The following is an 11,172-nucleotide window of genomic DNA, read 5'->3' as shown; positions in this document are numbered from 1 at the left end:
AACAGGAAATGACGTATTTGTTTTCACGTGGTAGCGGAAGTGTGTGCTGCAGACACGGGAACCGAACCATATGCTCCGGCGCTGCGCGAAACACACCCGCGGCAGAGGCACTCCTCCCCGGGGGAGCAGGAGCAGCAGCGCCGCCTGGGGACATTTTTGGCTTCTGGAAAAAAAATTAAAACCGGATCGAAATTAATGTTGGTGCCAATCTTTTGTCCATCTAAAGGCCTAATTATAATAACAATAAAATATTACTTCAAATGTTTTTTTTGGAAAATATTTTATGTTTTATGTTTTTGGGGCAAAAAAAGCAGTGCGCTCATGTGACGAAACCGGGATATAAAGGGTTAAAATCCGCGAAATGTAATTAAAACTTGACATGAATATTTCAAGGAGAAGTAGGTCTAAAAGATTGGCTAATTTAAAGTGGAATAAAATATTAATATATAAATTTTTTATAGCACTTTTTGGGCGTGGTCGATAGTGTGCATTTTATGAAATGCGCTCCTGGAAAAAAAAAAAAAAGGCGATCGAAATGACTCTTGGTGCCAATCTTTAGTCCATCTAAAGGCCTAATTATAATAACAATTGAATATTACCTCAAATGTTTTTTTTGGAAAATATTCAAGTTTTTTGTTTTTTGGGGCAAAAAAAGCAGTGCGCTCATGTGACGAAACCGGGATATAAAGGGTTAAAATCCGCGAAATGTAATTAAAACTTGACATGAATATTTCAAGGAGAAGTAGGTCTAAAAGATTGGCTAATTTAAAGTGGAAAAAAATATTAATATATAAATTTTTTATAGCACTTTTTTGGGCGTGGTCGATTTGTGGCTCTAAGACCGATAGTGTATGCATTTTTCTAAGACCCTCCAGGTTAAAAGATGAATATTAAATAAAAAGAGTATAGTTTGCATTGAAGAGAAGTCTCGATCTGTGACATTAAAAGAATTTTTCATTCATTCCGTACAATAATGCAAAGAATCCTCCACATCAAACACAGATAAAGAAGAGAAAAGAAAATCTGACTCTGAGATATTGACTGCTGGCATGAAAAGTTGGTGATGAAGTAATGAGTCAGCTCCTGATATTTATTATTTAACTCCATTTTAAAGACTAAATCATTTATGTTCCCTGCAACTCCCACACTCGGTGAGTCTAAGCTTGCAGGTCTGTGACCAAACCAGAGATTTGCTCACAGAACTTGTAAGTAAACCTCCGAAAAAGTTTTCATACATGATTCAAAAAACAAAAAGACATCACATTTATCCATAAAATCTGAAAACTACCAATCAATTTGTTTTCTTTCCTCTCAAATTTGCCCCCTGGCTGATGATTATGCTGACATTAGTATTATTAAGACCAAAAAAAGTACTGCAGTAATACAGCTAATGATGTATAGCAGGGGTTGGCAACCCTAGGCACGCGTGCCACAGTTGACACGCGAAGGGTTAACTGATGGCAGGCCATAGCTGGACTGGCCATCGGGCATACCGGGCATTTGCTCGGTGGCCCGATGATTTTTTTTATTTTTTTTTGTAACGGTATAAACAATGAAAGGTGTTGGATTGGCAAGATGCTGGCCGGTGTGTAAAAATAACTCAGTTGTTTGGTGGTGGCATCGCGGAGCTTCCACAGATTCAGTAAAATTAACAAGTGGTGGAGGCCAGCACGTGGATGAGGGAGATCGGAGGCAGGACGAGGAGAGACCCAAGGCGGCCGCCGGTCCGAGTGTCAGGTGAACTGAACTTCAGGTAAGAAGTTATGAGCTGCAGTCTATCTGGGTCAGATATAAACCAAGTTTAGGTGGAATTTATTTTCGTTGTGCTGACTTTTTACAGTCAGTTACAATAACTCGTACTGCGTTCTAGCCAGCATGACAGAGTTTCTATACAGCTGGGTGGGTGCTCTGATGTTACTGATGTTGAACTTTATTTAATTCATAAGGTTAGTTAGTAGAGTTGCCAACCGTCCCGTAAAAAGACGGAATCCTCCCGCATTCAGAGAAATTTTAAATGGCACTCGCCATCAGAAAGGTTGCCTACCCCTGACGTATAGCATTAAAATGATGAATTTGATGGGCTTGACCTGCGTCCAGCATCTGTGAGCAGGTTTGGCAGGTATGTGATGTTTAAATGAGCTGCAGTCCTTTTATTAAATGTAGGAGCAGGAAATGAGAGTGTGCTTTTTGTTAAGATAAAAAAATTTCTGTGACCTTGAATGCTCATTGCTGACAAATAAAATCCATGGCGCAGAGTTTGCCAGGTGGGTAATGTGCACTGCACAGAGTGAATGCTGCAGAGGAAGTGCCCGTTTGTGGCTAATCTGAGAATGGGTGTTTGCAGCACCTTGTTTGGGGACTGTTTCTGTTTTTCAGCATGAAAAGGGCAGGGAAAACAAAAGGGCAGCAGTGGCCGCCCACTTCTTCCTGTACACCTATATACATCTGAATCAGTCTGAATCAAATCACAGCATGAGCTGTGCTCAAACGGAGGTGTTTAGTCAGTAATGTTAGATTTGAATGTTTTAGGAAGATTCACTGGCTTTTCTCGTCTTACCGACCGCTCAAAATGCTTCAGACTAGAAGTCACAATTTACCATGCATTCATACAGGTGTTGCACTTTAAGCTCTTCGTTTGCTTCTCATCCACAGCCAATTCAGTATCACTAAATAACCTAGCTTGCATGTTTTGTTTGGACTGTGGGAGAAACTGGAGTGCCCAGAGGAAACCCACGTAAGCACAGGGAGATCGTTCAAACTCTGCACCGAACCACTGAACAGCTGGACCGCCCTGTCATATAGAAAGTGTTTTTCCATTTACTATTTGAGGATTTTTAATATTATTTTCACTTTCTGGAAATGTTTTTGAAACTTCTTTTTCATAATCCAGGAACCACAGTGGGCCTATAAGCAGTACTCCGAAGCCTGTTAGCGAATCTGTTATTTATCACTGCTGACAAAGTCGTGTTTAAAGATAAAATAATAGGTACAATCACTGAATTCACCAGATTTTGTTGATTTTATTGAACATTAATGAATGAATTCGCAGAATATTCTCGATCCCGTTTTCTCCTATTTTGCACACCAGTAATGCAATTAAATGCAAAAACGAGTGAGTTACTTTCACCTGCTCCCTTATTCACAAGGGATCGCCACAGCAGGTAGCTCTGCATGTTTGATTTGGGAGAGTTTTATGCGATTTTTAAATGCCATTTTTGTTAAGGTCCTAACCCTGTTGCAGAGTGAAGGAGGACACACGGAAAGAGTTAACAGTCGTTATTTCAACAAGAATGTTTGAAACAGCCTCAAACTGCATCAAAAGTAGTGAAAGGATGAGCAGCCGTGCCGGCGAAGGAAGTGAGGGAATCCGCTGCATGCCACGCCCCCTGCAAAAAAGCCCATGCAGACTCATAGATGCACGACATAGAGAGAAAGAAAGAAAGAAGGCAAGAGGATGAGAAGCCTGAAGCAGCAGTGGCAGGACGGGGGACCATAGCAATTTTGATTCGCCGCAACTAAATCCCCTTTCACACAGCGTCATTTGGTCAGCTGTGCCATTTAACTTAGCATAATGTGAAATCACCTCAAAATGCAAAAGCACAGCATGCTGTCAGTCAAATCTTCTTAGCGTTTGTCCCACGTAGTCATGGGGTCCACTGTGTTCCACATCTGTCTCCACCTGAAGCGATCAAAGGCGTCTTCTAGCGTGACATTCAAGCTGCGTGTCTTCCCTGAGGCAGCAAAGCCACCGGATTTTAAACATCCCTCTGGCAATGAGTTTTTTGACACAGAGTCCTCATCACTTCTGGCATCATGTGCATACCATTGAAGTTTCATCTTTTCTATGATTAGTGCCATTTATTTTCATTTTCATTTTCTGATATCTTGCCAGGGTGAGGCCTAGAATCCACGTGTGTTGTTGTTGCTGACCAGCAATTAGGTACATAAAGAGCAGCTGGGAATTCAATGATCTTGTAAATCTTGGACTTTAGGCAAACAGGCATCTGCCCGGGACAGGGGGTCCTAGCGAGCTGATGACCCAAGCCTGTGTATCCAGGAGGGTATTACAGTCGGTGGTGATGATGTCACTGTCTTTAGGTTTAGTTTCTCTATAATCTACAATCCACAACAGGAGATTGACCATTGATTTGTCCATGCAGAGGATGAAAAACAATGGCAAAAGGGATGATCCTTGGTGGACCCAAACACTGATGATAAAAGGCAGCGAGGTCTCCCCTGGGTACTGTACTGATGGTGAGGTAAAGCAGTTGGACTGGACAAGGTCTTCTGGAACGTTGAGTGCCTGAAGAGCAAAGATTAGCTCTTTCAGGATCCAGTTGAAGGCTTTCTCCAAATCAGCTGATAACTTGTGCACTTCATGACATCACCTTTGCCCTTCTAAATGGGCACTGTAGTGCTGGTCATCCAAACCGAAGCACTTCGTCATGACTAATGATTCAGTTGAACTGGCTTGTGAGAATTAAGGCATTATGGCAGCCAGGGAGTTCTCACACCCCAGCTGGGATGCTGTCTGGCCCACATTTCATCTTCTTGACAGCTGGTTTGACTTCTGTTGCACTGATTGGCGGCATGACCCCAGAATAGGGTCAAAGCCATCAACTGGCAGATAAGGAACTCGCCATTGACGATTCTTGAGAAGCACTTACTCCAACGCTGAAAGATAGCAACCAGGTCTCACAGAACACAGTGACCATCGACCTTGATGTGTCTCAATCTGAGTGAATGGACAAAGCACACACACCATATAACTGGTTGCTGTCATCTAGATAAATGACTACAGAAACAGGCAGCTACAGTATATTCCTCCTTGTCAGACTCAGGAAAAAGTCTGCTTTGATGAAGGACTTCTGGCTTCTTTGTTGCTTTGGTGTGGAGGGATGCCCTGCAGCAGCCCTGCAACTCCTCACAGCACTGAAAATGTACAAACAGGAAAGCAGGCAAACACTGGTCCATCTACTGAGATAAACAGAAGGCCTTGGACTTTTAGGAAAAGCGAGTAGAGAGAGTGAATAAATATCTGAAAATGATTTCACTCGGTCGTATGTTTTACAGCAAATTCTAACTTGCGGGTCAAGCAGTGACTGACAGTCAGGTTAGGGTTGATCTTTTCACATCGGTGTGGGGCCGCACTGACCGGACATGTGATTGACTCTGAGTAACCTTTCTTGGGTGTTTTTGTGAGGATCTGCTGCTGTGAATCCTTTAATTTCTCTTTCATTGAGCTGGTGCTACTTTTCATGCTGGAATAGAGTGCTATGCTTGATGGACTATTGAAAAGCCATGCATGAATCAGCATAGATTTGGAACAGGATCATCCCCCTGCATAGTGTCATCTCTACTATCAGAGGAGAGCAAGTCTCAAAAGAAAAAGTCCATTTTGCAGAGGCAAGTACATGTCCACCACGGGGTGGGGCGGTGGGGGTCGCTCCACTCTTCTAACGCTGCATGTTACAGCTGCACACATTTAGAATGTGTTTGTACAGATATGACAGGAACAAATAAAATGAAATGGTTCGTGTCTGCCAATTTCTACATTGCAGGAATGTGCCAGGATGTACACCTTGTAGATTTTGTCAGCTACCACTGAAAGATAAATACACTCCAGCTTTGGCTGGTTTCTCTGCAATCTCAGTTACATCAACATGAACTGCCTTAAAGGCTCATGAATGTGCTTTCAGTAATTGCCCTGATATGCTGTTTTCTCCAATTCCTTATTCCCCAGAATCTCTACAGTACAGATGGAAAATCCAAAGTTATCATATACTCGTAGCGCTCAGATAACCTCATTAATGGAAGATATGGCAGGGTGAAATAAACCCAGTGTTTTTTTTTAGGAAGAAGAGCTATTACTGATCAGCGGTATTCCACTACAGCAAGTAAGTGAAATCTGTAAACAGACATCAGTTTAAACATACCCATGAAGTATGTGGGGTATAGTTGGATATAAAACAAATGACAGATCGCTCTTATCATAAACAGAGTTGTGACCGATAAAGATCAGTGTTTGCATACATCCTTTAAATCACTGACACTTTGTGCTATTGGAGAAGCTAGCTTGACAACAAAAGAGAGCAGCAGCATTTTTTTGTTGTTGTTGTTTGCACTTGTGCATTGTGGATAAATCTGTGGTGACCACTGAACTGTCGCAAGCTCTTCTTTTAATACTTTTAGATCAAGGTGACAACAGCAATTAGGTTCAGCGTTCATGGTTCATAAAGGTTTGGTAACAAAGGAAGAAAGATCGGAGGAAATCAAGGGAGGTCTCAGCAAGTGTGACTAGCCATCTGATTTGCAAGTCATGATATGTCTATATTTCTTCAGTGGTCCTGGTAAGTCTCCGAATTCTTTGTTTCTCAATAATTGCGAGCATCCCAAACCTGAAGAGAAAACCCCAAACTGCACATGGAACACTGCATAGTTCTTGCAGTCATCACACAATAGCTATAACTTATATCTTACTGTCAAATGAAAACTAGCATTAGTCCAGGCAGTGTACTCACATCCAAGCACTAACAAGGGTTTTGAATGGATGATCCAATCATATTGCATCTCTGATACGGACTTCATAACCGATGCACAGTTTAGGCCTGAACTTTTTGTAGGAATTAGCTTTATAGAGTAGCACATGAGAATATAAATGTCTGATATAATGTCCAATTAAGTGCAAAGTCCAGGTGATGTCCAGCTGTGTCTTTCCTCTTTTCTCCTTGTACGGCAACACCTTCGCCTAAACCAAACAGACCATTTCCAGTAGCTAAAACGGAGTGGGTGCTTCTTGCTGTGCACTACATGTGAGAAATTGCAAATGTGGACGATATTCCAACTTGATTTTTCCAACACAAGTTCAGAAAACAGCTTCTGACCATCACTCTCAGGCCAACAGCATCTGCTGGGATTCAGTGAGAGCTCTGATAATCAGGTGAGCCTACCCAAGACTAACTAAACGCATTTGGGTTTTTGGTTGGTTTTTGGTTGGTTTTTGTTTTTTAAAAAAGGTCACTTCATTGACATTTGTTTCAGTTGCTTAGCTATACATGAAACTCATTGTAAAAATTCACTGGAAAGGGCATTGGTCATTAAAGAGAGTAACAGACCTGAACCACCATGACAAAAGCACAGTCCTTCTAAAGAAAAAGCTCCATTTAATGGTAACTGATTGATCTGTGAGTAAAACAGATGAAACAGCTGCACCAAAAAATGAGATCCTTCAGGGAAAAGGTGAGTTCTGAACAGTAATAGTGACTCGGATTAATGTCCTCACCATGAAAGGGAAAAATCCTGCTGACAGAACTCATCAATCTGAAGGCATCATCCATCAGTGAGACTAAAGCAGTGCTCATTCTCTGCTCAGCTGAAACAAGCTGTCTTGATTGCTTTAGTCAATAACAGAAATAGAGTCTCAAGAAAAAAACTGCTTCAGTGTGCAATTTACAGTAATGTGGGTTTCTGGTAGAGATAGATTTTTTTTCACATGCCCTGTGGGGTTACTGAAATAAATACATGATGAGTTGATGACTAAAATGCTGGTACTGTAATTTATTTGGCATATTTTTATTAATTCATATCACGCAGCAATCGCTGTCTGATGGCAAACACACGTTCAAACCCTCGACTGCTCTCCATTATTCACAGGCTTTCCGATCTTACTGTGCGACAAGCTGTCACTCACGGGTGGCTGCTGCTGTAAGCTGTTAAAACTCTTAAGATTAATTTTAGTGGAACAAAAGAAATCAGCCCTTGCTGTCATTTAGCCAGCTTGTTAGCTTGGATGACAACAGGATTAAAGGTTGGAACAGCTTAACAAAGAGAAATACTCGAACCACCTACCCCTGTCTCATAACTGTACAGCTGCTTTAGCGGTGTGTGTGGGCAAGAGTCCATTTTGAACACATTTTGGTCTTTGTGTCCCCAAAAAGGTCACGACTGTCAAAACAACTCTCTGTTGGTCAATTTCCTTAAGTAAAACACAAAAGACACAAAGGATTTGTGTGCATGTCTCACTGTGGCACTTCCACGTTTTTCTTCTTCTTCTTCCGCTTCTCTTCTGTTCTTGCTCTTTGAGACAAAGTCGTGAGAAAGAAAAGAGGGGATTGAATTTACAAGTGTTTGTTTTGTGTTTGTGATTTTTTTATTTTTTTTTTTGATGATCACAAACACAAAACAAACATGATGGTCCAGTAGGTCCAGTAGTGGTCCCCAACCTTTTTTGCACCGCGGACTGGTTTAATGTTGGACAATATTTTCACAGACCAGTCTTTAAGGTGTCGCGGACAAATACAACAAAAAAAAAATGATGCAATTGTGTAACTTTATTAGCAGCGTCCTCCTGAAATGCGCCAACAACATTGAGAGTAACATCCACCTCTCTGCCCCTTAATGCTCTCTGGTCACTATGGTAACGCATAAATATTTCTTTCAAAATAAGACACACAAATACAACACGGGAAAAGACCCAGGGAGACAGAGTTAACGATAAAAACCCTGAAATTTCACACCCGAGCCTCAACTCTCGCGGCCCGGTACCAAACGACTCACGGGCCGGTACCGGTCCGTGGCCCGGGGGTTGGGGACCACTACAGTAGGACATGCCCAAACACCTCGTCTCGTCCAGGTTGCATCCTAGGCAGAGACCTGAACCACCTCAGCTGGCTCCTTTCAATTTGTCACGGCAGCAACTCTGCTCTCCCTCTCCCCTCACTCATGAACAAGACACTGAGATACTTAAACTCATCCGTCCTTTTCCAGCTAGGAAACAATGTTTCAGTCTTGAGGGTGTTAATTTCTCAATCCATTTCACACTTGGCAGCAAACTGCACTGAGATCACCACCTTATGATGCTAACATAAGTGTATAATCTGCAAAAAGCAAAGATAAACTCCTGCTTCCAACAAATTGGAGACCCTCTACCTGGCTATGCCTAAATATTCTGTCCAGACTACAAACACGGTCAGTAACAAAGGACAGAGGTGATGAGTCCAACACCCACAGGGAACGAGAGGGGCAGGGGGCTGCCTTGAAGTGGACCCAGGATTCCCTGGAGAGATTATATCCCTTGGCTGCCTTGGAAACAACTTGATATCCCACAGATGAGCTGGAAGATGTGACTGGGATGAGGATAAGCAGACAAAAATGAATGGATGCATCCTGTAGTGATTGATGTCCAAAACTTGTAAAGCCTGTAATAAGTCTGTATATTTTTCAGTGAGCATCTCAAAAGATGAAGAAGAAGATGATGACATGAGTATCTAAATCTGTGGGAGTGAAAATAAATGTCAAATCAACATGTCATATCTCAGTTTGTGACATCTATCAGAGATTAAGAGTAAGTGTGCCATGATTATGATAACATCCTTCTTCCTGTTCTTTGCATCTGTGACAGGTCGGTATGTCCCAGCCTGAAGATTGGCCTCAAGCTGAGTATCTATGCATGTATCTACCTATTTATCTATGCTGTACTTTCTCTGGGGACAGGAAGAGATTGTCATTAATCACGAGGGCTTCTCTCTGCTGCAACAGTGGGATCCCAGCTGAAGGCACATGAATTATGTTCCACCTTCTCACATGCACTCACACACGCATTAATTGAATCTCTGAGTGTTTAACAAACCATCTCGGCTATCTATGTGAGCGCCTGAGGGCAATCAATCTCTTCAGGCACCGCTAACGATCCTCTGCACATAAAATTTGAAGCATATTCCCCAATAATGACTCCCCCGTAATGACATTTGCCTCTGCATCCTTCTCCTTTATCCATGACACGTATGCTTGTCCTGTACTAATGACTGCAAACATACAATTAGCTTAAAAGTGATTTCACGAAAAATTGACATCCACACAGCACCGTTTCTCGGATCTGTTTCCTTCCACCCCCCCGTCACTTCCTGAGTTTAATGGGAATAATTTAAGACCATGTTTTCACGACCTTTCTCATTGTTTGACGCCAATATCTGCCAAAGAAAATGGAAAAAGATGATAAACAGGACAGCGTCGCAGCATGTTTCAAACCTGTGTCATCACATTCTTTGCTTGGACACAAATAGCCCTGAACCTGGGCAGAAGAGAACAGATGGAGGGATTCGAGTTTGGAATAGCTTTGACTTTCACAAATAAATATGACAGAACTGCTGCCCGTCCTTTATTGGAAAACTTTTCACGGACAGGCCTGGAAAATCATGTTTTTATATGACACACCTAATTTACAATGAGCGCTGGCCTGTTGATGCTTGATAATAAAAAATCGATTATAAACACTTTCTCTGAAATACACAGTTACACTGTGGAGCATGAAGTGAATCAGAGCCAAAGTTATGATGAGGTTAGCAAAAGACACATTTAAAGATCTCAAACAACTTGAAGGCCACATTTCATCCTCAGCACGCATTACAGGGTGATTAAAATGTACATTTTTTAATAAAAAAATAGATTTCTTATTATTTTCTCTGTGTAAATACCTGAGCTTTTAGCTACACGACCTGGAATAAAAGATGCAGTTTTCTGCCATGTTAAAGATTAGGTTTATGTAGTTCACCACTTAAATAGTATTTACTGTTGTCATGACAGTACATTGTGGGCTGGATGCAGTACATAAATCATAAGTAATAATAACGGTTGTTCGGCTGGAGTCTCAGGGTCGATTGTTTAGTCATTATGCTGTCATCCCACCAGTGGCAATGCCAGTAATTCTTTCGTAAGGAGAAAATGACTGGCCCATTTTTCTTTTTTCTTTTTTTTAGCAGAAGCAGCATCAATAGGAGAGACGGTTCAGGGATGTAGTGAAGGAGGGATGGTTTGACAGAGGAAAATTAGCGATAGGGAAACTAAAAGTGAAGAAAGAGAAGAAAAAGGAAGTAGACGACGGTTTAAAAAAGAAGACAAATAAAAAAAAACCTTGTAGCACAAAGATGGACCTAGGCTATGGTCCTGAAGACTGAATCCCAAAGTAAACGCCTGATGACTTTATGGGCTCGGTCACTGCATTCATGTCTTCTGTAAGAAACATGAAGGTTTTCTGTACACTTTGGTCCTCATTAGTGTCCAGGAGGATGATAAAGCAGAGTATGCTTAGGGCCAGGTCTGCCTTCTGAGTCATGTCTCTACAGTATTAGCATGCAGCATCCTTTTTTCCTCCTTTTTTTTTCTATAATGTTTGCT

The sequence above is a fragment of the Astatotilapia calliptera genome, chromosome 6, assembly GCF_964374335.1.
Source record: "Astatotilapia calliptera chromosome 6, fAstCal68.1, whole genome shotgun sequence".
Lineage (NCBI taxonomy): Eukaryota > Metazoa > Chordata > Actinopteri > Cichliformes > Cichlidae > Astatotilapia > Astatotilapia calliptera.
Note: the sequence above shows the minus strand (reverse complement) of the source record.